The sequence below is a fragment of the Dermacentor silvarum genome, chromosome 10, assembly GCF_013339745.2.
Source record: "Dermacentor silvarum isolate Dsil-2018 chromosome 10, BIME_Dsil_1.4, whole genome shotgun sequence".
Taxonomy (NCBI): Eukaryota; Metazoa; Arthropoda; class Arachnida; order Ixodida; family Ixodidae; genus Dermacentor; species Dermacentor silvarum.
This window is the reverse complement of record NC_051163.1, coordinates 54,940,319-54,967,112: the sequence shown is the minus strand read 5'-3', so window position 1 is coordinate 54,967,112 and position 26,794 is coordinate 54,940,319. Positions and strand designations below refer to the sequence as shown.

At 48.2% G+C, this 26,794-nt stretch overlaps 1 long non-coding RNA gene across 1 annotated transcript in view; it reads left to right on the top strand.

Annotated features, from left to right (window-relative positions):
- The window catches only part of LOC125940669 (uncharacterized), a 73,001-nt gene extending 71,144 nt beyond the window's left edge, over window positions 1-1,857 (top strand). Inside the window, exons 2-3 of the long non-coding RNA XR_007463864.1 lie at window positions 1,497-1,588; window positions 1,742-1,857. This is a non-coding gene — a long non-coding RNA (uncharacterized LOC125940669). The remainder of the gene's footprint in view (window positions 1-1,496; window positions 1,589-1,741) is intronic.
- The last annotated feature ends 24,937 nt before the right edge of the window (window positions 1,858-26,794 follow it).

Sequence of the window (26,794 nt, the reverse complement as noted above, 5' to 3'; positions counted from 1 at the left end):
TTTGGCCATAGCTGGCCCTTTCGCCAACACCACACATCATTTAATGCAACAAGGCCACGCCGAAATCGCGGAGTGCTGCCTGGTATACTTGTGAGGCACGAAAAATTGTCCATGATCAAGAAGCTTCGGGCTATGTATAGTGCCATTAACCGCCTAATAAAGGAACGAAAGGTCTGATTTATTACCCTTTGATTTTAGAGGTGTGGGTTGAGGTAAATCTGAAAGGGCTGGTCCATGGGAGCCAGCACGGGATGTTATGCCGTGGTGGCGCCATGGACAATGGCAAATGGACCCATGGCAAATATGTTATGCTAATTGCTCTATGCGTAGTAAAACGGTAGATTTAACTTTTTTTTCAGGTGAGTGAAACTGGTGTGCGCTGAAGCATATCATATTGAATGTGGCTATTTCACGCCGGTAGCTGGAGTGGTATACAATCGGAGCTTCGCCAATTGCTGTTGACATATATGTTGACCCCTTCTGTTGCCAAGTCCGAGCGTTTGCTTTTTGACATGCGGGATTAGTAGACAGTGTACACGCGCAGTGTCCAAGACGCGCGTCGGGCCTTTAATTAGTAACACGATCTCACGAGCTTTGAGGATATCGGTGGGTGCTTTCTGCAAGAACAGTGGTGTGGAACGAGCGTGATTTTGCTTATGTCCGTGTGGGAATGCCGCTCAAAATTTCGCTGGCAATGATCTAGCTTATACACAGCGGTTAAGGTGCAAGAAGCAGTGGGAGCGCGACATAAACTGTGCTTTGCGAACACGTTCTATGCGCTAAGGCTGCGATTCCACTATGCAAGCTTTATGATTGCATAGACGACGTAGCCTCTGAGACTGCACCATTTCGGAAGGCCAATCTAATTATCTGGGTAAGGGCTATCTACGAGTAGCTAAGAGCAGACGACGGCAGCCAAGAGAGTGACTTCAGGTCGCGGTGCTTTCGAACGAAACCTCGAACAGTCCCCTACAGGTGGATCACGTGACTGTGACGCGCTCTTCTGTCAGAACTAGTGAGATCGGAAGCCTCAAACGGTTTGCGGAGAGTCCGGGACTGCATATTCAAAGAGGCCCACTAGCGCGTGCTATTGTCACCGAAGTGTTTTGCATCATCCCTTTGTACCGAAACTCTCATGATCAAAGAACGCATTACTATTCATTGTCATTATTTTAAAATCTATATAGTTTACGCAATTTTCAGAGGGATTATTTTCTGGCCTCTTTACAACTATGGTAAATCTATGATTCGCAATAATTTTTTTTCATTAACAACTCATCGCCTTTTGCACGGTGCTCTGTGGCTATATCTGTCCCTCGCACCAATAACTCCATACGTTATAATCAAAGTAAGTTCTGTGGTTTACGCGCCAAAACCATGATCTGATTACGGAGACGTGGTAGTGGGGTACTTCGGAAATAGCTTTCACCAAGTGAGGTTCTTTATCAGGCAGCCAGTGCTCGGTGAACAAGCAGTTTTTTGCATTCCACTTCCAGTGGCATGCAGCCGCCGGACTTGTGCTCAGCTGTGCAGCGTCATAGCCTCTGATCCACTGCGGCCGGAATGCGATGTGGCAGCCCAGCTCCATGTAAGTGATAGCTAGGGCGCTCACACACGTAGCTTTCTTTTCAAGTTAGACAAACCTAGGTGATCGAAATCTTTCAGGGCCGGACGTTGCTAACTTTATAGCCAAATTTGACTTTGGGATATAACTATCTTATTTTACTGTTACATATTTCAGACCTGTCGCGCACATATCCACGAGAGCATCGGTGACGGAAGACAGTTTGCCTTGAAGAAATAAGCAGGTCCTAATTAAAGAAACAGTACCTTTGAAGTCAAAGTACATTGCACGTGAAGAAAGGAGAGCAGAAATGAAATAGGAAATATATGTATAGTAAATCGAATGAAAAGAGAAGCAGCCACTGTTCCTGTAACTGTTGAGTGTTTACAAAAAAACTTCGATTGCAACGTTCTACTGGCGCTAATTAACGAAAAAGGCCAGAATGACTAACTTTCTCTCTTGCACCTAAAGCCCATTAAAATGTTAGTCTGTAGGTTTACAAGCAAATCCGTGAGTGCAATTCAGTCTGATATATTTACATTTGGCTGATCCTTGCCGCGTTTCACCTCTTCAATTAATATCCTGACGTATCCGTAACATATCTGGAAGCTCTGCATCTTAGTGAAGAAACAGCCTTTAATTATGCACAGCGCCAGTAAGGACCGAAGGCGCGTGCTGCACGCAAACGGCGTCGTTGTTGCAACAACGAGCTCATCAGGAGATTAGTTCTTACGCCTGGAGGGAACTCCGTGTAACCGTTATGAAGAAACTGAACCGTGCTCTCTGGAAACGCACAAGGCGAAGTCTGTCGTTTTTTTTTTTTTCTTTCCTTTTACTCTAGGTAACTTGCTCTGCGATGATTTAAAGTACTGATAGGGCACTTCTGTGACTCTTATACATGAATTCTTTAATGCTGAACACGGGACTTGGTATTTGCGAAACAGTTTTTCTGAAATGAGCCTATGCGCTTTAATGGTTTCTGCGTTCTCCTCGTCCAATGTTTGGCAATAAAGGAAATTTTCTGCGTGTATTCGCATTTACGGCGTGTGGGCGTCCTTAAAGTTACTGCATGTGTATTAAAGTTGTAACGTACGTCACAAATTTCAAAATTTTATAGCTCCTTCAGATGTCGATGAATTTTTTCATTGAAAATTTACTTTCACCACAATTGTTTTCTATCTTTGGATGTATGAAAAGCGTACTGCTGCAAAACAGATTAAGAATTTTTCACTCCTTCAGTGAGTTTTGTAATGTTTACAGGATAATGGAATCTATGCTAGAACTACCTACAGGAACACCAGATACGAGTACATTAAATATTTTATGTCTAACATACTTGAAAAGCATCCATCCGTCAACTTTGTAACATTGTGAGAGATGGTGAAAAAAGGATAAAGAACTGAACCCGATATATGATGGCATACTAATACCGAGAGTGAACAATCAGTCGTCTACCTTCCAACTCGTTTTAATAAGAGACCTTGCATATTTCACACAAAGTTGCAACACAAGCACACTCAGAAGGGTTTCCATTTTCGACACCTTTTAAATGTTGCTATTGCAAGCCTCAAACACCATCCATAAGACTACCTCGGCGTACCATCCCCAGACCAATGGTCTTACCGAGCGTTTCCATCGAACTCTGTCCGACATGATCTCCATGTATGTGAAACCCGACCACACAAACTGGGACACTATACTTCCTTTCGTCACGCTTGCATATAATACTGCCGTTCAACGCACAACAAACTACAGCCCCCTTTTTCCTCGTGTCCGGCCGTGTACCGTCTTTCGTTTTGGACACCACTTTTCTCTCTACGCCTTCTATTCCATCCACATCTCTACCAGAGGAGTTCGCCGCCCGCATCGCCCACTGCCGCGAAATTGCGCGCGCCCACACCGCGACCATTCAGGACAAAAGGAAAGTCCGTTGTGATGCGACCCGTCGTGTCATGTCGTTCCGCCCAGGCGACGAAGTGCTCCTGTGGACACCTATTCGAGTGCCAGGGCTCTGTGAAAAATTTCTTCACAGGTATCGCGGCCCATATACCATGCTTGAAAGAACATCTGCCGTGAACTATCGCGTAGCTCCTGTTACCTCGGTTACTGACCGCCGTTGCCGCAGCACTGAAATTGTTCACGTCTCTCGCCTGAAGCCGTATCTTCGGCGTTCCGACCGTTTCTGACTCGCTGCCTTACCGGCCGCTTTCGTGAGGGGGAGAAGTTAGTGTGAGCGCTAACTGTGCAGTTCATCATCGTCTTCATGTGTATATACCCATCCTCATAATCATCATCATTTTGTCGGGTTGGTGTTCGTGGGCTGTCTCGCGCTGTGCGACAATACAAGAGATCTGCCTTCGTCTCGAGCGTCGTCTCACACTATATTCATAAGAGCTTCTTCTAGCAATGCTGTATATTGTCGGGCACAAATTCTGCGCACGGCTCTAAAATTGAGCTTGATCACGGTAGGCGTGAAACGACAAATTTCTTTTTACTTAAGAATAGCACGAAATGGTATGTTATTTGTCAGGCTTTATAGACTCCTCCATTTGTCTGTACCTGGTAACTTATATTGACCAAAAGCAGGAACCGACGAGATATTGAGCCCTTTATTTGTTCTTTATTCAACACTTGCACGTTGAATTCCGTGCCGTTAAATGGGGAATAGCGTCTCCTCAATAAATGAGCAAACTCGATGACCTAACTTTTAATTAGTGAAAATAGGCTCCATTTATTAAGCACTGTTTTGCACGGATTCGATGCGGCAAAATTAGGTAGTTTTGTCTAGCGTTTCGCTTCTTTACGTCAAAGCACGCAACACGGCTACGGCTACAATCTACGAATGTCCTCATCTTCCATGATTGTTCTAGTCGAGCGTTCTGCTTGAAGAACCAATGGCCAATGTCAAATGGGGTGTGGCGCCATCTGGTATATAAAATAAATGGCAGTTTCACCCGGAGAACGATGCATTGACAGCGATAGCGAAGTCACATCTTGCGCTTGAACTCATCGGATGGTGTTCTAACTGTACCCGGCAGTGACAAGTTGGCGCGACGCAGCACACAAGCCTAGGGAGCCTACATGCAACGCAAAACGGCGTTGCATGTAGGCTCCCTACGCAAGCCAACTCTAGCAGCGCAGAAAGAACAGCTCCCGGTCACCTGTACCAGGCGCCTCAAAACGCTGGCGCGGTAACGATCGCTGCTACTATATAGTGCTAGAGGCGTCGCGCTCCCAGTGAAATGTTACATAACGTCTACTCTCCATTCCGCTCAAACCAGTACATATACCGAGTAGGAACGTTGGGGTTCTTGTACAGGGTATCCCAACGATCATGGACCAAGATTTCAAAATATGCAGATGCCACATAGCTGAATGTTGATTGCCGGCACTTGGAGATATTCAGATAATTTCTTGCATTCCGCTTAAATACGCAATTAGTGTAAATAATTATTCAACTTGTCAATTATTACAATTAGATGAAAAGTGTCAATGAGAAAATTGTAGAGGAACATGAAACACTCCCGATCCAGCTTTCTATTCCTCAATACCTGCAACATAAAAGTGTTTTCCCGAGCGCGAACGAAGCCCGCGAATACACGAAAAATTGCCGCGTGCTGTGTTTCTGTGACATAACTTGAGGAAATCGGCAAAAAAAAATGAGACGCAAATACGAAGGAAAGAAGAGACACGACGACGGTGGTCTCATAATTTTTTCGCTGGATTTTCTCAAGTTACAGTATGAATCAACTGGCCCAGGCAAGCAGCACTTCGCAGCTTAGTTGTGTAGATGCGGAAGGTCACACTTAGGTCAATTCACTGACTGCTGCGGCCGCGCTTCCTCACTCCAGCGTTTTGACAGCGAGTTTCCGCGGTCATCAAGTCAGACGTGTTCATGTTTGCTTGTACGCGCGTGACGCCATCTTTGTTAGTTTAGTTAGTATGCCTACGTTTACAAGTTCATACGCCCTAGAAACCTACTATCCTTACTTCCGATAGCTGTCCAATAATTTGCTACCCAATTGATGCTTCATCTTTCGGTCGTAAATGCAACTTTCGTTATGTGCGTGTTTTGTTTTTTGTCATAGACGTATTAGTGTCACCGACTAAAACTAGACTAACGAGTTAATGATTGACTGCAGTCATTACCGGGAAAAAATGCGGGCTGTCCCGCAATCGAGAGTAGATGTAAGCATGAAATGGCTACCGGCAAAGCAGGTTGGTTGGAGATGATACTAGCCTCAATCTTAAAATTGGTATAGTGCCATGTTCGCAACGGCACAACCCAGCACACGACACAACTCAGCCATCCGCGGCGCGCCGGACTGGTCACGCAGCGTGGCGCCATCTCTCGAAGGAGGTGCCGCCAAACCCGCGCCGCGGAACTCGCGGACCGCTGGCGTTGAAAACAGCACAGGCAACCCTGTCTCAGCGTCAAAAGATGACCATCAAGTGTATGGTGCCCTGACCTGCATTTTGAACGCCGCTATTGGAAGTGACAAATAAAACTTCAGCGTACTCTGGAAGCTACAGCTTGAGTGACGTTGTGAAGAAACATTACGAAGAACTCTGAAGCAATACTTTCTTCAACTTGTTTGAAGAGCAACCAGCGTATGTAATGCGGTCCTGTACAAATGGTTGGGGGCCAGAGATCGCATTTCATTAACTTCTCACTAGTTGCCCGGAAGTTCTCGTTTTTTTCTCGCAACGATGCCCGGATATTCCCGTTTGAGTGCCCGGATAACGGCTCTTGCTTTTGGCTCAAATTCTCTTGACGGTCGCCGACAACCGGAGCCACAAGCATTTCATGCTTAATAGGAAGCTACAGCTCGGGCCCAACTCCGATGCCGCCTATTCAGATACATGTAAAACGCAGAAACGCTTTTCTGAAATGACCACTGGTCTGATTTTAATAAAATTTGTTGCATTTGAGCGAGAAAGTTAAGTTCTGGTGAGGGTTGGATGCGGAAGTTCGATTTAGGGCCGAAGAATTTTTTTATGGTATGTTCAAAAATTGGTAAGTTTGAAAGAGAAAATAGAAGCACGATGTTTGCAAGTTCATAGCTCCGTACCTATAACAGATATCGCAGTTCTGTAAACTGCATTCATTAGAGCATCCAAAGCGGGCACATTCCATCTTTTCATACCTTACGTGAACTTGTTACATTGTTTACAAGTGTTGTGCAAAAGTTCTACTCACACATTAGTGGTCTATTTGAGAGCCATGTACCATGTGTCAATTTTGTCCGCTTTAGATGTGCCATTAGGCGCAATTTAGAGAATTGTGCTATTCATTTTTCATTGCTCAGTTACGGAATTGTAAACTTGATAATTTTGTTTTTTGAAAATTTGCGATTTTTGACAATTGTTATTAAGATTGACAAACTAAATAAAAAATTTGCAACCAGCAATCGCTGGAATTTAACGTTTTTCTTTAAATGCAACAAACGTCATCCAATTTGGTGCAGTGGTTGCCGAGCAAAACGATTTCTCCTTTCTTATGTATTTAGATAGCAGGCACCGAGTTAAAGCTTCCTGTTAAGAAATGGCAGCGGCTAAGCTCAGCTGACCCTGGATATGCAAAGCGAAAGCTTCGTTTCGCCTGGTTAAGCCTTGGTTTCACTTGGTTAACCTTTCTATTAGCTTAACCAAAGTTGCGGTCGCGCTTCCGGCGTTTTGCGAGCCGAACGGCTCGCTCTTCCTCAGTCTCCGATGCTATAGCTTGGCGCGCATGGCATTCCGGACCCTCTCCAGTGAAGCAGCTCGCCGGGCGTTATCCGTACGGTGGTCAAGCGCCGCTTGCCGACGACGGCTCAAAGCCTCCTGCTCCCGCGCAACGCTCAGAGAAGACGGCCCAGTCTCGCTCTCATCCATGCCCAAGCTCGCACTTACTAGGCGAGCGCGGCGCTCCTCTTGGCCAGGGGCGCGGTGAGTCACGTGGTCAGGCGACGACCCAGCTGCGGAAAGCGCATAAGCCATGCCAGCAGCGGCTAGCGCACGCACCGGCGGTGGAGCTCGGCGCGGCGAGTCACGACTCAATGATGCGGGACGCGCTTCAACATAAGCGGCTTCTTCTTGGGGTGTCCGGATCCTCTTTAGTGGTCCCATCTCAAGGCTATATGTACTCGCCACAGAGTCAACGAGAGTTCTGCCGCCATCGCGGCGGCTCCGAGTTTTATCTCCCCGGTGACGTCACGGTCAAGCTGCGCCTCCACACTTGCCGGGGCGTGGCTGGTCGGAACCTTCCGAGCCGCCACCACAGGCGCCGGCTGCAGTCACGGGACACTGCGCGCGTGCGGCGCGAACGCGAGAAACGGGGTAACGCGGACGGCGTCGGCAGCAGTTCTGCGCGTTATCTCGTTGGTGCTGCTACAATTTCTTTCTTTCTCTCTCTCGCACTCATTTTCTCTTTCTCTCTCCCGAGCATAGCGCGAGCGGTGCGCATGCTCTCCTTCTCTCTCTTTAACGTCCCATGTCATGGCAACATGTGCACAGCACGGAGAGTAGGCGAAGCACACGCCGCCTTGCTAGGTGGTTGCTGGCAACGCGCAGTGACGTCATTGCCAGGCGCAGCTTTAACAGCGTAAGCTGTTATGAGATCACTCCAATCGCCGTTTCGGGTCGCGATGATGCCGCCGCCGCCCCCGCCGCGCAACCGCTATGGCTGAAAATGAGAAAAAAAGGACACGGTCTCCGCCGGAATCGAACTTAGGACCGCTGCGCGCGAGTCAGATACTTCACTACTGAGCCACGCAAGCCACACAAGTGATAGCTAGAAAAAAAAACCTATAAACTCATATGCAGACGATCCTTGCCTCCGCCAGTATCGTGGCGCCATCTAGTTAAGGCGCAGACGAAGAGATGCCATTCAAACGAGGCGCGCAAAAAACAGTACACCATCTTCCCATGGGATAGGATAGGAATAAACTTTATTTGTCCAGCGGTTAAGGCTGTTGATGCCCGGGGCTAGGCTGCCAGGGGTCCATCGCCGGAGAAAAATCTTTCGAGATCCTCGGCAATAGCCCTGGCACGCTGGACGGCCCACTCCTGGTCCTCGGGTGCCTCGCTGAGGAGGGCGGCTTGCCATCTCTCAGCGAGGCGCCCCGCTTCAGAAGGTCCTGCTGTTATCTTCCCCCTTCCTCTTGGCCCTTCTTCTTCAGGGCGTTGACATTCCCAAAGTATATGGGCCATATCAGCCCGTTCGTGCTCGCACCACGGGGAACCCTGAGTAGTATGCGAAGCAGCCATGGGGTCGACTCAAGGTAGTTTTATCACCTGTATAAACTTGGACATGCAGCAGTACCAGTAACGCGCAGAACTGTTGTCGACGCCGTCGGCGTTTTGCCTGCGTTCGCACCGAACGTGCGCGGTGTTGGTGCTTGTTGCCGGTGCCTCTGGGGCGCCTACCGTCGCGCCTCTAACCTAAGCTGCTTCGCATTATCGCGCGCGGAGCCGCAGGTGTTGCCATTCGTTGCGCAATCCGGAGAGGAGGAATGCCGAGAAGAGAGATGAGACAAGGAGTGCAGACGAGGGGGAGGAGGATGCGCATGCGCAGTAGGGGTGTGGACGCCGTACGGCGGATGGAGGGAGGGATGCACGAAGGGAGGTAGGGAGTGACATAGCCCCGAGCATAAGATCCTTCGCATCTAAAAAACGCGATCCCCAGTCTGCGCAAATATGGTGGCGCCATCTAGTTAACGTGCCTGCAAACCCATCTTTCGCAGCTCGCCATCTACGCCCGGCGGACAGTTCAGATCGTTCTCGTCAAAACGAGGCGAAGAAGCTTTCTCGCGAAGACCCTGATGCGCGTCGTGTTGAAATTGGAGCTACTCTTGAGCCGCTCCACCAGCTTACGCTGTGACTGTGCTGCGTGTGCGGCGCAGGCCTGTGACCTTTTAGATGCGAGAGCATCTTATGCTCGGGGCAGTGTCAGTTCTGCGGCGTCCGCACCCATACTGCGCATGCGCTACTCTCCCTCATTCTCCTCTCCTACGCAGATGCGCGCTCTCCTCCTCCCCTCTCCCCCTCTCCGCCACAGGTGCGGCGCAGCAAATCATTGCATATAACTCTCTTTCTCACTCTCTCTCACTCTCTGTCTAAGTGTACGCCGGTAGACGGCGCAAGTGTCGCGGCGCAGGATAAAGCGCGCGTTCGCTGTGCTTCCGTCATTCTCTCTGAGCAACGATGTGCGAAGCGTCATGAATAACGTCGGCGCTAGTTGCAGTGGCAGCGGCACCGCCGCGGAGCAGAGGGAGGCTCGGGAAGCAGAACGTAAACGTCACCCGCAGGGGCGTCTGCGCAAGCAGGCGTTTGGTGAGTTGCGCCACCACGTACCCAAGCACACGACAGTTGGACCCTCCCGCGTCTAACCGTGCGCGGCTTAGCCGTGTCCGGGGAAAAGGGGATCCTGGGGGTTGAGCCGAAGCCGGGTGTTTGGACCTTCATGGCCCCTCGGCGGAGGCAACACACCTCTTTGGCCTCCGCTTCACGTAGACGGCACCCCCGGACTGACCCACCCGGGGGAAATCGGTAGTTGCCTTTTCCTGTTTCTCTCTCCAATCTTCGTCTTTCTCTCTCGCCTTTTTATCTTTCCTGTCGTCTACTCTCTTCTATATTACTTCCGACCTTCTTGGCAGCGAGGGTTAACCCTGTGTGAGGAGCCAACCTAGGTTACTTCACATTCGGTTATAGTGGTGACGTACAGTTGGCGTCCGCAGGACTTGTTTTCTGTAAGACCTGTGGCGTCCCCTTGTTGGGCTCCATGGTGGGCGGCTGGCGTTACTGCCGAAAACTGCAAATTTGGATGGATAGATCCTTTCCCAAACTCCCTGATCGCCCTCAGAAACGAGGGCGCACCGAAGAAGTATTTAAATTTTTTGGCCGTAACACCGAGAACTTCCCCCGCTATCAAGTAATTCACTGTGAGAAACCAGGAAAGACAACGAGAATGATCTCGCCTTTCCTCGTTTCCAAATGTCTAACTCAGACAATTGGCCTAGGCTATCAGGCATCCAGACTAGCAAGTGGGGACCTTCTTTTGGAACTTCACGACAAAAAGCAACATGAAAAACTATCTAACCTAGTGTCTCTTGGGGACATACCCGTTTCAGTGACCCCACACCGCACCATGAACACCATCCGCGGTGTAGTTTCCGATGTTGATCTCATGGAGCTTACCGAGATTGAACTTCTGGAAGAATGGAAAGAACAGAATGTAATCAACGTAAAACGGATCAGAATGAGGCGTGATGGTAAAGAAATTGACACTAAGCATCTAATACTCACATTCGGTTCCAGTGTGCTGCCAGAAACCATCGAGGCAGGTTACATTAAAATCAGAGTAAGGCCGTGCATCCCCAACCCTCTCCGTTGCTTCAAATGCCAAAGATTTGGCCACAGTTCACAGAACTGCCGAGGCCGTCAGACTTGTGCGAAATGCAGTGCGAACGAACACCTCTCTGAATCATGTGAAAACTCTCTCCACTGTGTAAACTGTGATGGGGAGCACGCCACATACTCGCGGTCGTGCCCTACCTGGAAAAGAGAAAAAGAAATTGTATCAATCAAAGTAAAGGAGAACATATCATTCAAGGAGGCACGTAGGCGGGTATCATACCTGCCCAAAAACACCTTTGCCGATGTGACGCGTCAGGGGGCAGCGACACAACGGTTTCCGGCGGCTGTCCGGCTCACACGCAGTGAGCCGCCAGCGACGCCATCCGCCCCCTCGGCGGCTGCAGCTCAGGCTGCTCCGCCATCTCAGAACACGGGGCCATCGACCTCAGGGCTGGTGGCCTCCAAGGTCTCGTCCCTCGAGACGAGGCCTTCACGTCAAACTAACCGCTCGCAAGAGCGCGTGTCCAGCGCCTCGCAAGATGCGATGGACGCAACAACCGGCCAGACGGCGCCACCAGCGCCTAAGGAGCGGCGAGAATCTCTCGACCGCTCCAGAAAAGAAAAATCTCGTATCACGGCGCCTGCAAAGCCCCGTGAGCTAATCCTCACCTCTTAAACACACAGCACAAACACATCTGTCATTATGGAGACACAAATACTTCAGTGGAATGTCAGAGGACTTCTTCACAACCTCGACGACATTACAGAACTCCTACACAAACATAATCCAAAGTTGCTGTGTGTTCAAGAGACACATCTGAAACCTACAAACACAAACTTCCTTCGTCAATTCACCATCTTCCGAAAAGACCGTAACGAGGCTAACGCCTCCGGCGGTGTAGCAATAGTTGCCGACAAGTCCGTAGCTTGTCGACACGTCGCCCTTCGGACGCCCCTTGAGGCAGTGTCTGTTCGGGCTATCCTATTTAACAAATTGGTCACGGTATGTTCTATTTACATACCCCCAAATCATCACCTCGAGAAAACAGACTTTTATAATCTTATCGATCAACTTCCCGAGCCCTACATACTCGTGGGAGATTTTAACGCCCACAATACATTGTGGGGAGACTCACGATGCGACGCGAGAGGCCGTTTCGTAGAAAACCTTTTAGTAAACTCCGGTGCATGCCTCTTTAATAAGAAGGAGCCAACATATTATAATCCTCACCACAATTCCTATTCATCGATAGACTTGGCGATTGGATCTGCTTCCCTATTTCCTGACTTAGAATGGAATGTAATCAAAAACCCATTCGGAAGTGACCACTTTCCATTAACTCTAAGCCTAGTAACGCAAGGTGACTCCCCTCCACATGTACCTAGATGGAAACTAGGCTCTGCTGATTGGAAACGTTTTAAGGAATCGACTTTTATATCCCGTGATTTTATCAGCGAATTTAGTATAGATGACGCGGCAGCGTATTTTACCGATTTTATCATCGAGGCAGCAAAGAAGTTCATTCCACAATCAAGCGGTCGCTCATCCCGAAGAAGAGTTCCATGGTGGAATGATGAGTGCAAGGAGGCGCGTAAAAAACAAAATAAAGCGTGGGGCATACTTCGCCGATTCCCAACTGCAGAAAATTTGATGGAATTTAAAAACATAAAATCACAAGGAAGGCGAACGCGACGGCAAGCTAAAAGGGCAAGCTGGGAGAAGTTCCTGTCCGGCATCAATTCATACACACAGGAGGCAAAAGTATGGAACGGACTAAGGAGGCTTAAGGGACAACAAGTTCATCCGTTGCCCGTGGTGGATAAAGAAGGAAACACGTTGGAAGACCAGGCCAACGCACTTGGTCAACACTTCGAGCATGTGTCTAGCTCCACCCACTACTCAGCGAGCTTCCTGAAGTGCAAAGCAATAGAAGAATGTAAGCCACTAAACCGAAAATGCAGCCCAAATAACCCTTATAATCGTCCTTTTGGCGTTGCCGAACTTAAAGCTGCCTTGTCAGCATGTCAGAGCTCTGCACCGGGTCCGGATCGAATCATGTACGATATGATTAAGCACTTGCACCCCGACACGCAAATCACACTACTCACACTTTTTAATACTATCTGGGCCGCTGGGTATCTGGCAGCTAAATGGAAAGAAGCTATTGTCATCCCAAATTTAAAGCACGGTAATGATACATCATTGGTGACCAGCTACCGGCCTATAGCACTTAGGAGCTGCCTTTGCAAACTTTTTGAGAAAATGATCAATCGCCGTCTTGTACATTTCTTAGAGTCTAACAAAATGCTTGACCCATTTCAATGTGGCTTTAGGGAAGGCCGATCTACAACCGACCACCTCGTTTGCATCGAAGCAAACATCCGCGATGCTTTTGTACACAATCAGTATTTCTTGTCTATATTTCTCGATATGGCAAAGGCGTACGATACGACATGGCGGTACGGTATCTTACGAGACCTGTCGCACATGGGCATTCGAGGTAATATGCTTAGCACTATAGAAAGCTACCTGTCTAACCGTACTTTTCGAGTCAGAATTGGTAACGTATTGTCCCGCCCATTTACACAAGAAACTGGTGTACCTCAAGGAGGGGTGCTCAGTTGCACGCTGTTCATTGTTAAGATGACCTCGCTCCGTGCATCACTACCTCCAGCAATCATCTATTCTGTCTATGTAGACGATGTGCAATTAGGCTTTAAATCCTGTAACCTCGCAGTTTGTGAACGACAGATACAGCAAGGCCTAAACAAAGTGTCTAAATGGGCAGACGAAAACGAATTTAACCTGAACCCCCAGAAAAGTTCCTGTGTCCTTTTCACAAGAAAGCGAGGACTAGTCCCAGATCCCAGTATCGAAGTGTCTGGGCAACGAATACCTGTGAACAAGGAGCACAAGTTTTTAGGTATTGTACTTGATGCAAAATTGACCTTCATTCCGCACATCAAATATCTGAAGGCAAAATGCCTAAAAACAATAAACTTAATGAAAATTCTCTCTCATACAACATGGGGAAGTGATAGGAAGTGCCTAATTAACCTCTATAAGAGCCTTGTTCGATCACGTTTGGATTATGGTGCCATGGTATACCACTCAGCCGCGCCAAGCGCGCTAAAAATACTGGATCCCGTCCACCATCTGGGTATCCGATTAGCCACAGGCGCCTTCAGAACAAGCCCTATTGAGAGTCTATACGTAGAATCAAATGAGTGGTCCCTTCACCTACAAAGAACATACAGCAGTTTCACATATTTCTTCAAAGTACAGTCTAACCCTCGACATCCTTGCTACAAACATCTTAACGATATGGCATCTGCTGCACTATTCCATAATCGACCCTCAGTGAGAGAGCCTTTCTCAATGCGGGTCAGAAAACTTTTCGATGAAATGAATGTCCCAATCCTCGAAAATTGCCTGATGGCTCCAGTAGAGCTGTTGCCGCCGTGGCAATGGCAAATCGTTGAATGCGACACATCATTTGTAGATGTAACAAAACACGCCCCAGAGGCGCACATACATATGCACTTTCGAGAGCTTCAGTCGAAGTACACCTGCCCAGAGTTTTACACGGATGCGTCGAAATCACAAGCCGGCGTCTCTTACGCGGCTGTTGGCCCATCGTTTTCTGAATCTGACGTTTTACATCCTGAAGCCAGTATCTTCACGGCAGAGGCCTATGCCTTACTGTCGGCTACTAAACACATCAAGAAAGCCAAGCTCCCAAAGGCCATTATATTCACAGATTCCTTAAGTGTCGTGAAATCTTTGAAATCTCTACGAAAACAGAAAAATCCTGTTATAAATAACCTCTATTCATTACTCTGCAATATGTATGCTTCTAATCAACACGTTGTAATATGTTGGGTGCCTGGGCACAGGTATATAGAGGGTAACGAGCTTGCCGACAAAATGGCAACTTCCATAGCAACAAAACCTAGCAATTTTTCCATACCCGTTCCTGCCACAGACTTAAAGCCATTTCTACGCAAAAAACTCAGAAACTATTGGCAACACTTATGGGATGAACAAACACTGAACAAACTCCATGTAATTAAGCCCCTTTTGGGCAACTGGCCATCATTAACAAAGTCACGACACACTGAAGTTCTCTTTTGCCGCCTTAGAATAGGACATACATATGGTACACATTCATATATTTTAACTGGTGCTGAACCTCCCCTCTGTGGCAGATGTGGGGAAAGGCTGACCGTACTCCACGTCTTACTGGAGTGTCGGGAAGCCGAAACAGAGAGAAGGAAACATTTCCCTGTAGCATACCACTATCATATCCCTCTTCATCCTACGATGTTTATTGGTGAAGAACCTCTTTTTAACGCCAAAGCAGTTCTCCGTTTCTTGAACGATGTTGTACTACACGTTATTAGCCCAATAAGTTCATAGCGCATCCTCTCTCCAGAGGATGCTGCTGTGATAGTTTATTTTTATAGCACGTGCCTTCAGGCCCTTGTGTTTCAAGCGCTTTGTTTAGGCAATTGTGCTTCTGGCCAATTCTTGCATCTGTTATATTTTGTAAATCGTATCATTCTCCCTCAATGCATTCTTCATTTTCATAGCACACCTCATTAGCCATTGCCATGATCTTAATACATGTATGTTTTACGCACTTTACAGCGACTATTTTAGGCCTCTTTACAGCCACGCTTCATCTATTTCTCAGAATTCATCGCTCCACTGCAAACTCACAAACACTGGCATGGCGCTCTTTGGCCATACTTGGCCCTTGCGCCATTAAACACCATACAACATCATCATCATCAACGTAAATGTCAGCGTCGGCAAGCGGACCCCGAACTTCGGGCCAGGGAAGCCGAACGTGAACGTCAACGTCGGCAGGAAACTTTTTCGGAAGCAACACGGGCTCTGCACGACAAAGTGGAACGTCAGCGTTATCAAGCCGACCCCGAACACCGGGCTCGGAAAGTCGAAGCGTAACGGCAGCGTCGAGCGGCCGCTCCCGATCCCGAAGCGACGGGGCAACATGAGGCCAGAGCAGCAACACGTTCGGGGCCATTACAACGCCCGGGCTTCGACGGTGCTGACGTGCGGTTCAAGCGCTACTTGCTGGATCAGAGCTTCGGGCACAGCTGCAACGTATGCGACCGGCTTACGTCCACCTGAGCAAGGTCGGGAGCGTCCAGAACGAACGTCAGTGTAACCCGGCCGTCGGCGTGCTTCGACGCCAGTTCAGCAATAATACAATACATTCTCAATACATTCTCTCTCTCTAACTTTCATTGGGTTGTGTTGCCAAGTGAAACGAAACGGAAACTCGATGCGCACCCCTCGCGATGCTTTCGCATCCCACCATGGTTGCCCGTAGGGTGAGATGATGTGATTTTTTGTATGCACCTAACCAAAAGCTTAAACAGCGCTGCTGTTAAAATTGAAAGCAGGCCTAGTTGTTACAGATTCATCTCGCTGTAATGGGCGCTGAAGAGAACACACAGCAGCCCAAGACCACACAGAACGACTTAACCTGTGTGTTCTATTATCGCCCATTACCGCATCGTCCTCTGCGAGAAAGGTATGATTTCGCTATTGATGACGGAGCGCACCGCATCGTACCACGGCTGGTCTGGAACGCGCGTTTCGCGAGATGCGTACTGCAGACCAGGCGTGGTCGAGCATACTGTACTCTGTACTGAAATTCTCTGTACTGTAATTAATATTTGAACTGATCGGGTGTATAGTAGTACTCTACGGCGACCTGAAATAGCTGACAAGGAAATTTATTTAACCGTAGGCACGCGTACGTACAACTGTTGTATGAACGTATACAATGCAATATAACATGCCACGCATGCAATACATCGTACTTCATATAAACAGAACAGATGAGCAAACAGAACAGTAAATTGCGTCTGCTTGACATTAACTTTGCCACACTTCACAAACACTACGACAGTGTACATGCAAAATCATAAATGTCAGCCTCGGATTCATGAATGACATCCGAAGCACAGACATGTACAGTTTTATTGCGATAGCAACTATATGGACACTTGAACCGGATTTCTGCCGTCGGCGTCGCCGTCGCCGTCATCGTCGCCGTCGCCGTGAGGTTCCCTATAGATAAAATCTTCGCCGCGCGCCGTATGCCCGAGAGGAAGCGTGCGGAGACGCGCGCTATCACGGTGAGCGAACGCACTCAATCTCCCACGCGCAAGCAAGGAAGCAGGAAGCCAGCGCCGGAGGGAGCAAGGGGGGGGGGGGCACTTCTCTGCCAACAACCGCGCTCGTCGCTCGCTCGCACCGTCTCTTATCTCCACACGGCTCTGACCTTTAAGTACATTCGCCGCTCAGTTTCCGTTGAAGCGATAGACCGCACGTACCTTCGCCCGCTGCGGCGTATGCTTGCTGCCAGCGTTTTGACAGTCGTTGTCTGCTGTCATTCAGTGTGATCTCTTCGTGTTTGTGCGCGCTCAGACCACGCTTGTTCATTCAGTTCGTAATAGTCGGGCCACATTTTCCAACGCACGCTACACACGCAATGCTGCCCGGATCGGCAGTGCAGCGCTACAGGTGTGTCCCTTCGCACGCGCTGCCCACGGGAAGCGCTTCTCATCAACACCACCGTTTCACACGCGACTTCTCGTGGTCATCGAGTCTCTCTTCATGTCGGTCTACTTACGCCGCAGCACACCTGCTTACTTAATCAGCTCATGTTTACTACAATTCATAGTGCTACCAAAGCCGCTCACCTTACTTCGTATGACATTGCTGTGTTGCTATCGCATTCATTGCTTCGCCCTTAGGGCGAAACTGACATTTTTCTACTCAGGCAAACAAAGTTTGAGCATTATTCTGGCTGTAGCAAAACTTTGCCTCGAGACACGGTTAGGTACCGCGTAGACCAGCGGCGAAGAAACTCCGCTTCACCGAGCTTGAAGAGCTGTTCTTCAAGATGACCCCATATTATCACCCTTAGTTTGCGCACTCTGGGGTACATTGCTCTATTTGGCTGCCGGGATCGTTCTGCAATGTTGCGGAAGCACCACAAAACGTAGCTAAGGCTGTAGTAGACGAGATTCGCAAACCGATCTCGCCGCCGTGGTGCCCGCACGATGGATATTCCAAATAGTCTTCCAACCAGCTTCCCGAAGGTGCGCGCTACAACGCACTCCTTTACTACATGCGTGTTGGTCTCTGTTTGTGCGCAATGTATGCATATATCATTCGCTACCATATCCCAGCGTTCAAGCCTGTCTCTTGTAGGTAGAATACCCCACTGATATTGCCAGTGAAAATCCTTCACTTTAGAAGGTAAATCAGGTGAAGAATTGGCTGTCCATGTGCTTGTAGTAGCTGTCCCTGAAGGCACAGCCGTCTCACACAACATTTCACAAAGCCTTGAAACTGCATGAGCTGAGGAATGGAATTGAGTGAACCGCAGCTTAAAACCAGTTGCAATAGTCTAAAGTAAACAAAACCCCCCAGCTGGCAGTAGTCTTACTACGCAGTTACAATGTTCTCCGATTTATAAATTTTCCTCGTAAATGCATAGGAAAGCTACAAACACGAGCTCCTCGCATGTGGCGTGTTTCTTATATTTGAACACATCAAGAACATGTGCCTATACTCAACAGCACGCCAAATTTATTTCTTTTTGTTGATAAACATGAATGCCGTAACACTCGACTGGAAGTTTTCTAGGGTCAAAAGCGCTACTCTGTCACAGCGCGGGTAAAAGGTAAGCAATGGTACGCAGTAAAGGACAAAAAAATGTGGAGGACGCTTAAGCTTTGCCTTAAAGAGTAGAACGTGGTAGCGTTATCGGGACCCGTTCGCATCACATCGTTCGCATACGGCAAATAGATTACATATACTGCAACACTGAATGTGTAAAAGCCAGCTTACCAAGGCCGAGGTTACACCGATCACCTTAAAGTCGGCTTCACTTTTAAACAGAAATGCATTGCTGGAAAGACGTTTTTCCAGGGGCCACATAAGTCGTCTTATATGAAAATGTGAAGGCTCTAGCACTTTTTATTATTTTATTAATTGTTTGTTATTGCCCCGACGCGCGCGCGTGTCCAAAACGAATCGGCAGGCAAAGTCCCAATTTGACCTGCCTTAGGGTTCCTCGATGCGTGCGCCCCCTCCGCCGCCGTGGAGGGTGGAGTCATTCTGTGAAGGGGTGAATGCCGCCTTTCGACCGGCGGCCGCCATTGCGCTCCCCACGCATTGTCGCGGGTGGTTAAGTGAGACACGTGTGCGGCGTCTTCTAGGGCAAAATGCCCGAGTGTTGCGTGCCACAGTGCACAAACCATTCGCGAAATGGCTGGAAGATGTTCAGATTTCCGAAAGATCCGAAGAGGCGACTCTTGTGGCTGGTAAAGATCAGGAGCGACAAGTGGCAACCCACGGACCGTTCCTGTTCGTGCAGCATAAGTTATGCCCTTTCTGTGTTTGGGGAGTTAAAGCTGTGTGACACGGGCACTTTTGGTCGCGATCGAGCCTTATCCGGATCAAATTTCTCGATCCTGATCAGCTGCCTTGCGCAAGCTGTAGAAGGAAGCCGATCATTGTTGAGAAATCAGATCCCGATCGGGATTAATCGCAATCACCAGTGCATCGTGTATAATAGTCGTTCATTTGCACGCTATTTCCCGTAGCGTTTGTCCGTATTGTAGTCTTGATATCTGGCATGTAAACGTGCGTGTTTAACTTGTTCGTTTCTGGATAGCACAAAATGCGCTGTTCTTAAACGCTTGTTGTGCATGAGCTGCAAGTGCGTAAAGATCTGCGCCTACGTTGTGCGCTTTTAAATGCGAAGCATTTCTTAGGGAACTTCGGCGACCTTGAGCGTATCTATCTATCTCTCTATCTAGCCGCCTACAACTTTGTGCTCTCCTGGTCGTTTCGTCAATGACATAAACAATCTACGACATGAAAGTCGCTATATGTATTGAATGCATTTTGTTTCCTCTACGTTGAGAAGCCGTGTGGCCGCTTTATAATAAAGATATCGATGACCGGCCGCTTTATAACAATTACCGGTTTACGCTTTATTGCTGCGGAAAACATGCTCAACAAGGTTCCATAGTCAATGCCTGCATGAGAGCCATGATTTAATGCCACAAAAGCCATGTGTAGAGCACCAAATCATCTGACATGTATTCAACAATTTTTACCCATCAGCACATTTACAGGACGGTAAACGAAATAAAAAAATTGAGAATACCCTGCGTTGCAGCATGCAGTCCGTAAATGGGGTAGCTGATGAGTGATAACTGATTCGAAAACACGAATGTTTTTTTTTTACAATTTCGTTGAAGGCACAAAACACAGACACAACGAAATGCGATGGGACTCTGTGTGTGTGTGTGTGTGCGTGTGTGTGTGTTTCGCACGTTTACCCAATATATAGCCCAACAAGACGCGTTTTTAAGGTGTTTACGCAGCTGGCTTGGATGGTAGTCTTCCGCTGCCAGTGAGACCGGCTGCAAATTCCGCTCTAAAAATAATTATTACAGAACGTAAATCGGAGACCTTCACACTGCCGATGCGAAAACTTTGTGTTCTCGTCATATCGTTAAAGTGCCACACGTTTTACACAACGAACTCTATGTGCAGCTGCGCAAAGTACCGCTTGCTGCCTATCCTGGCTATAGGCTGCCTGCGGAGAGGGCATCGTAATGGCGGACGCCGTAGCAGACGACGCGGTTGTCTCCACCCTCCACGGCGGCGGAGGGGGGCGCACGCATCGAGGAACCCTAACCTGCCTATAGATGCGAGCGCCATCTGGATATCATTTTCGCAAGTACCCGAACGCATGGCTGTAGGTCTTGTAGAAATGCTGGAAAATGGGTTTGTGTTTGAGTTTCCTCGTAGCAGAATCAGGTTTTCTCGTACATTCAAACTACAATCCGACGGCGAATCCGACGCCAAATGGTAAAGTCGTACTTTACCAATTTTCCGATGGATTTCACTGTGAGAAATTCAATTTTTGTTCACCAAAACCTTGCACCACTTGAAGGGCCTGCGCGGTCGAGATGGTTGGGGTAGTTTGGGATGATTTTCTGCGCCACCGAGCCGACATCGCACGCCGGTCACCGACGCCGGATTTTCTGCGACACGGGGCCCTTACCGCTGCCGTATTAAATATTGACTGTTTGACCAGACGCGTGAAGCATTGACAACAATAGTAAAATTTAGCGTAGCGCTTGGACTGCTCGGGGTTGTTCTAACTATACGGCTAGTGGGGCTGCAGGCGCCGTATCTCGATGGCCCACGAAATGAGACCAACGCTGAACCCTCCAGTGGCTCGCTGCAGCCGCATTAGAACCAATGCGCGCGCTTGTTTATTCGGCCCTCTGAAGCGTTATATGAGAAGTTATCCCTTGTGAAACTGTCGTGACGAAATACGCTTCCGATAGAACGGCGTAACTTTTTTTTTTTGATGACGCTTCGATAAAGATAAGCGATAGCGTTCCGAAAAAATGAGTACCTAGCAGTGGCTGAGCGGTTTGCCTCTCTGTCGCAACTTAGGCTGTCCGTAATGCGGAGGTGGATTGAGCGCATATAATATAAGCAGCATGTAATATACACGAGAACTTGTTTTATAATCGTGGCTGTTAAAAAGCTGAAAGACGACAGCCAAAAGAAAGGTGATAGTTTATTTAAAGTAAGTTCGCCGGATTCTGTGGGCCAGAAGCCTTTGTACCAATTCCACTGTGCAAAATACGTGCTGTGTTTGCGAAAGAGGCAATATAGAACTTGTTGCACGCGCCTGTATTCCGTCAAGACGAAACGACGAGAAATTCTATTCCATCAACCGTAAGTTTCTAAAAAAAGAAAAAAAAAGCCGATTGCTGACACGGAAACTTTCCAGACTATGGCAATTGATAATTAACTTACATCATTCAAGATGTAAAGTTAATCGGAGTTCAGGGAGATTATGAAAAGCGCGTGGCTTGTACTTTATGAGCATCCGCGAATAATACATGCCAGATACGTAACATCGCTTTCTTGCGCACTACTATTTACTTCACGACGGCTGCCAAGATATCATTGAGCGGTTGGTAATTGACTTATCTTTACTTTCGCTTAACGAACTCACGCGGTCATAAGCCTATACGCAGGAAAGAGGACAATTGCTTAGTTTATTTCAACAAATTAATTCTTATTCGCGCTTCTTTGCACGATTAAAATCGCTACCAGTGTTTCATTACTGACGGCACTGAATTACTGAATGATCTAGGCGGCGCCGAAGGTTGCACACCGGACCGCTGGGTTGTTCCATAAAAAGTGCCACGTTAACTACGAAGTATTTTTCCTCGGCTCGCACACACACGCACACATAGGAACACACGCGCGCATGCGCACAGACATACGAACACACGCGCACACATGCACACACACACACACACAGATACACACGCATACATGCACACACATACACACATGGACACATATACACGCACACACACACACGCGTGCACACACACAAACAAGTACAGAATAGGAGTTACAGGCATTGACTTATACATTACATGCCCTTGAAAACTAACGCACGCGTGAAAATACAAAAAAGCGCTGTCACGGCACGAAGAGTCGACAAAAAGCTTAGCGACTCACCTAAAAAAAAGAAAAACTATATCCACACTTATAGGTGCTCTCTATGGAACTGGGCTTTACCAGTGCGTAGATGGACAAGTGCGCCCCAATGCGCGCCCAGTGTGTATACGGACAAGTGGTGCTTTTATTCACGTGCATGGCATGTAACACGAGCAGAGCAAGCATGGTTGGTTCATGCGTGGCTTACGGTTGCACAAACCGTGCGAAGACGAACGCGAGGAGTGACATTTCACAGGTAAGTTGCCCACGCGAAAGATTATTCCGAACCTTCCGAACTGTCCATGCTCCTTGCATTGCGCCGCGTGTAAGAGTACTTGCACGCCTAAAACCGTCAATTTCTTTGCTGCTAGGTTTCCGAAGGATGATGAGATACGGAAACTTTGGGAGCAAGCTGTTAGTCGCGAGGTCTGGCGAGCAAGAGACGCAGACCACTTTTGTTCAGCTGATTTTGCTCCCGAATGCTTTGACCGGACCGGACAAACGAGGCGGCTGCGCTCAGGCACAGTGCTGACAGTCTTTCCTGCGTTCCTGGAACGACTGCAGGCATCGGTAAGCATGATAAATGTTCAAGACAAAGATAGAGGGCAGACGGAGCCACGTGCGACTATTATTCTAAGAGAACTGAAACTACTTTGTGGGATGCATGCTGATAAGGAACGGGTTGCCGCCCCGACGACGGTACGAGAAGAAACGACAACATATGCGCCCTTAAGTTGTCATTCTGATATGCGTGCTGAACATTTGAGAACTTGTGTCTCTACTCTTTCTCATTCGCGCGTAAATCCTGATAGTGGTTCAGTGTCGTTCGCTTATGCGTTTCGGGTCGTCGTATCTTGCCGTGCTCGGTGCTGTGCGGATTCCAAAATTTTCTTGCGCGCCCGGGTGTTTTTATGAAAGTTGACGTACAAGCAGTTGACATGTTAGCATTATCCCACTCACTTAATTAAGGTTGGAGAGAAACATTGCCTTGCTCTAGAATAAAGGAAACTTTATATTTGAGGTTACAAGGAAACGGCCGCCACCAATGTTCCGAGAATCTCCATGTAATGAGGATGCTGAAGTGCCGGCAACACCTGATGATAATGAGGAAGCTACCTTACTTTCACCTCCTTTACCTAGCAAGGAATGGTACAAGAAATAGATTGCATACCTCTATAGAAGAAAATTAACAGTGCACCTAAAGAAAAAGGGAAAGCTTCTGCAACAATCAAAACGAAGGCTACAGCAAAGAAATGAGGCATCCCTGGAAATTATATAGACAATCAAAGAGAGGAAACTTCTGTCTCATGAAGGGGCTGAAATATTTAGCGGAGCATTCGCAAGTGACATACAGCAGCTGCTGCATAGGGCAGGAACCGAGAAGAAAGGGAAATTTCCTCCAGCATTGCACACCTTCACCCTTGCACTGCATTTTTGCACATCAGCAGCGTATGAATCCGTTCACTCAAAGTTCAATGATGCTCTACCATCTAAACGGACACTCCGTGAGTGATGTCGATCCCTGGATGAACGTCAGGGTTTCACAGCAGAAGCATTCTCTTTTCATGGAGTATCTTGTGCAAACTCGATCTGAAGTCCTCGACTGTGCACTCATTGTGGACGACATGGCTCTACGAAAGCATATTGAGCTGGTCGGTGACAGAGTGGCAAGATATGTCGATTTCGGCATGGGTTTGGAAGATGACAGCCTCCCTGAAGCGCGGAATGCGTGTGTTTATGTACTCGTTGGGGTCAACATGTGGCTTAATGTCCCTGCAGGGTATTTTCTGATTGACCCTCTTGCCGGCTCAGAAAGAGCTGAACTCGCAAATCAGTATATTGCAAAACTAGTTTCTGTAGGTGTTGCGGTCATCTCTTTGACATTTGATGGTGCATCGTCTAATTTTAGCATGGCTGCAAGTTTGGATGCTGAGCTTTGCGTCGGTGGTGAGCACGTCTCGGCATGTTTTGAAAACCCAAATGGTTCTTTAAAAAGTACATGTTAGATGCCTGCCATATGATCACGGTGATCAGAAACTCGTTAGCAACTGGGAGCCATATCGTCGATGTTGACGGGCAGTTTGTAAAGTGGGCTTATATAGAAGTACTAGACACTTTGCAGTGTGTGGAAGGACTGAGGCTTGGGAATAAGCTAACAAAAATGCACATCGAGTGGGCGAAACAAAAAATGAAGATCCGGCTGGCAGTCCAAATGTTGAGTGCTTCGGTAGCTGGCGCTACCGAGCTGAGCTCGAGCGTGTATAAGCGCCGTCAAGGAGCCAACAGGACGGCCTGTTCTAGAAGGTGTTAAGACCGGATTTCTCGGCTTTCTAATATACATGCAAAGCACTGACATTTTTGATCAGCTTGTTAATAGCGGCCCTTTGAATTGCTTGCTAACTCACAAGATGAGCCAAGATCATGCTGATACATTTTTGGTTGTACAGGAGGGAGAGGTGGATTCAATAATAATCCAACAGCAGCCCAGTTCATGGCTTCCTACAAGCGTCTTCTCGTGCATACAGAAGTGAAGTCATCCCAATCTGAAAACTGTTCACAGGACGTTGTGTCTGTCCTTGGCTCATCTGTTATTTTGTCTATGGAGAGTGAAACTACAGCTGTCACCACGACGCGAAGACATTCCATACTGCAAGCCGAGGACCAAGACTACACCCATCGAGCTGACTACCCAGAAAGCCTGTCTCCATTTATTAGTTTTGTTGTGCCCTATATTGCAGTGTTTGTCACTCAAGAGAGAGACAGAAAACATTAATTGTTCATTAGGTGGGCGACTTCCTCGAAGTAGGGTGGAGCACTTAGTTCAGGGCTCTATTGGTTCGTGCCACCCCTCGTGCCCGCTGTATCAGCCGTCGCTGCTCTTGCGGGTCTGAGCTGGTCAGTGCAGTCTCCCAGGAAGAAGGTTAAAGTGAAGTAATAGGGGAGTAGCCCGGAGGGTGTGAGCACTCCCAGGTGCAATGACATACTGTGGGCATTGCTCCACTAAAGGGACACTATGAGGGATATTGTGTGGGGTGGAAGAGGTGGAGGTAGAAGAGACTCGGGAATGAATTGGACTGTAGCTGTCGCCACACGACGGCATCTTCTCGGTTAAGATACTGGTGTGGTGGCGGGAAGTGTCTCCTGCTATCTATAAAATGTTGTAGAGTTTCAGTGTAGTTCAGTGGTTCTGTCGGTGCGTCATCTGTGTTCGACAGCTCTTACAATGGCGCCCGGTTAGCGAGCTCTCGGCATACTGCATTAGTGCTGTTCATTACCATGGAGAGAGGCATGTCCAGGTGTCCAGACGATACGCACCCTGTGTAACGCTGTGGGGTGTAATGATGTAATGATGCGGTGTGCGTAGGGTGTCACCATCCCTTGTTCCAAAGTCCTGCATGCGGTTTGGGAATCAGTGACCACTGTGATAGGGCCATCCGGTGCCGGTATAGCTGAAGCATGTACGACGGCTAGTCTTGGTACGATGGTGTACGATGGCACAGTCTTGAGCGTGACCGAAGCTCTCAGAGTGCTTGTGCTATCCAGTACGACTACACACACAGCATACCCTTGTGGGTATGTGTACCCTGTACCCATACCCTTAAGGGCCGGTGTATCCGATGTGCAATCGGCAAAGATTCGATCCAGGGCTTGTGCTCTTGCCTGCCTCCGGCCTTTATCACGGTCAGCGTGTATATTTCGGGGTATTGGGGCTACGTGAATTTTGTTTCGAATGCTAAGCGTGAGAAGTGTGCGGTCTTCCTGTTGTGGCTTTGTTGGTGTTTGTTATCCTAGAAGGGATAGAATGAGACACCTGCCCTGCCTTGTTCGTTGGAGGCGTTGTAACTGGCTGTTAAGGTGGCCTTCCGCTAGTTCTTGGACGGTTTTGTGTACCCCGAGTCGTAGTAGGAGCTGCGTGGACGCATGTTGGGGTAGTCCCAGTGCTGCCTTTATTGCCGTACAGAGGAGGGTGTCCATCTGATTCGTCTCAGTCTGAGTCAGGTTATAGTAAGGGAGGTGGTAGGTTAGTCTGCTAATTATGAGGGCTTGCACGATTCGGAGTACATCTTTTTCTACGGAGTCGGTCAACCCTCCCAATAAGGTTGCCATTGAGATGCAATGTGATGGTTGGTGGTATGGCGGCCTTATTGCGTTTTTTTTTAAATACAAGCATGAGCTCCGACTTCTGAGCTGCGCAGGTGAGTCCTCAGGCTGTTGCTTACTCTTCATCATCATCATCATCATCATCATCATCATCATCATCATAAGCCTATATTTATGTCCACTGCAAGACGAAG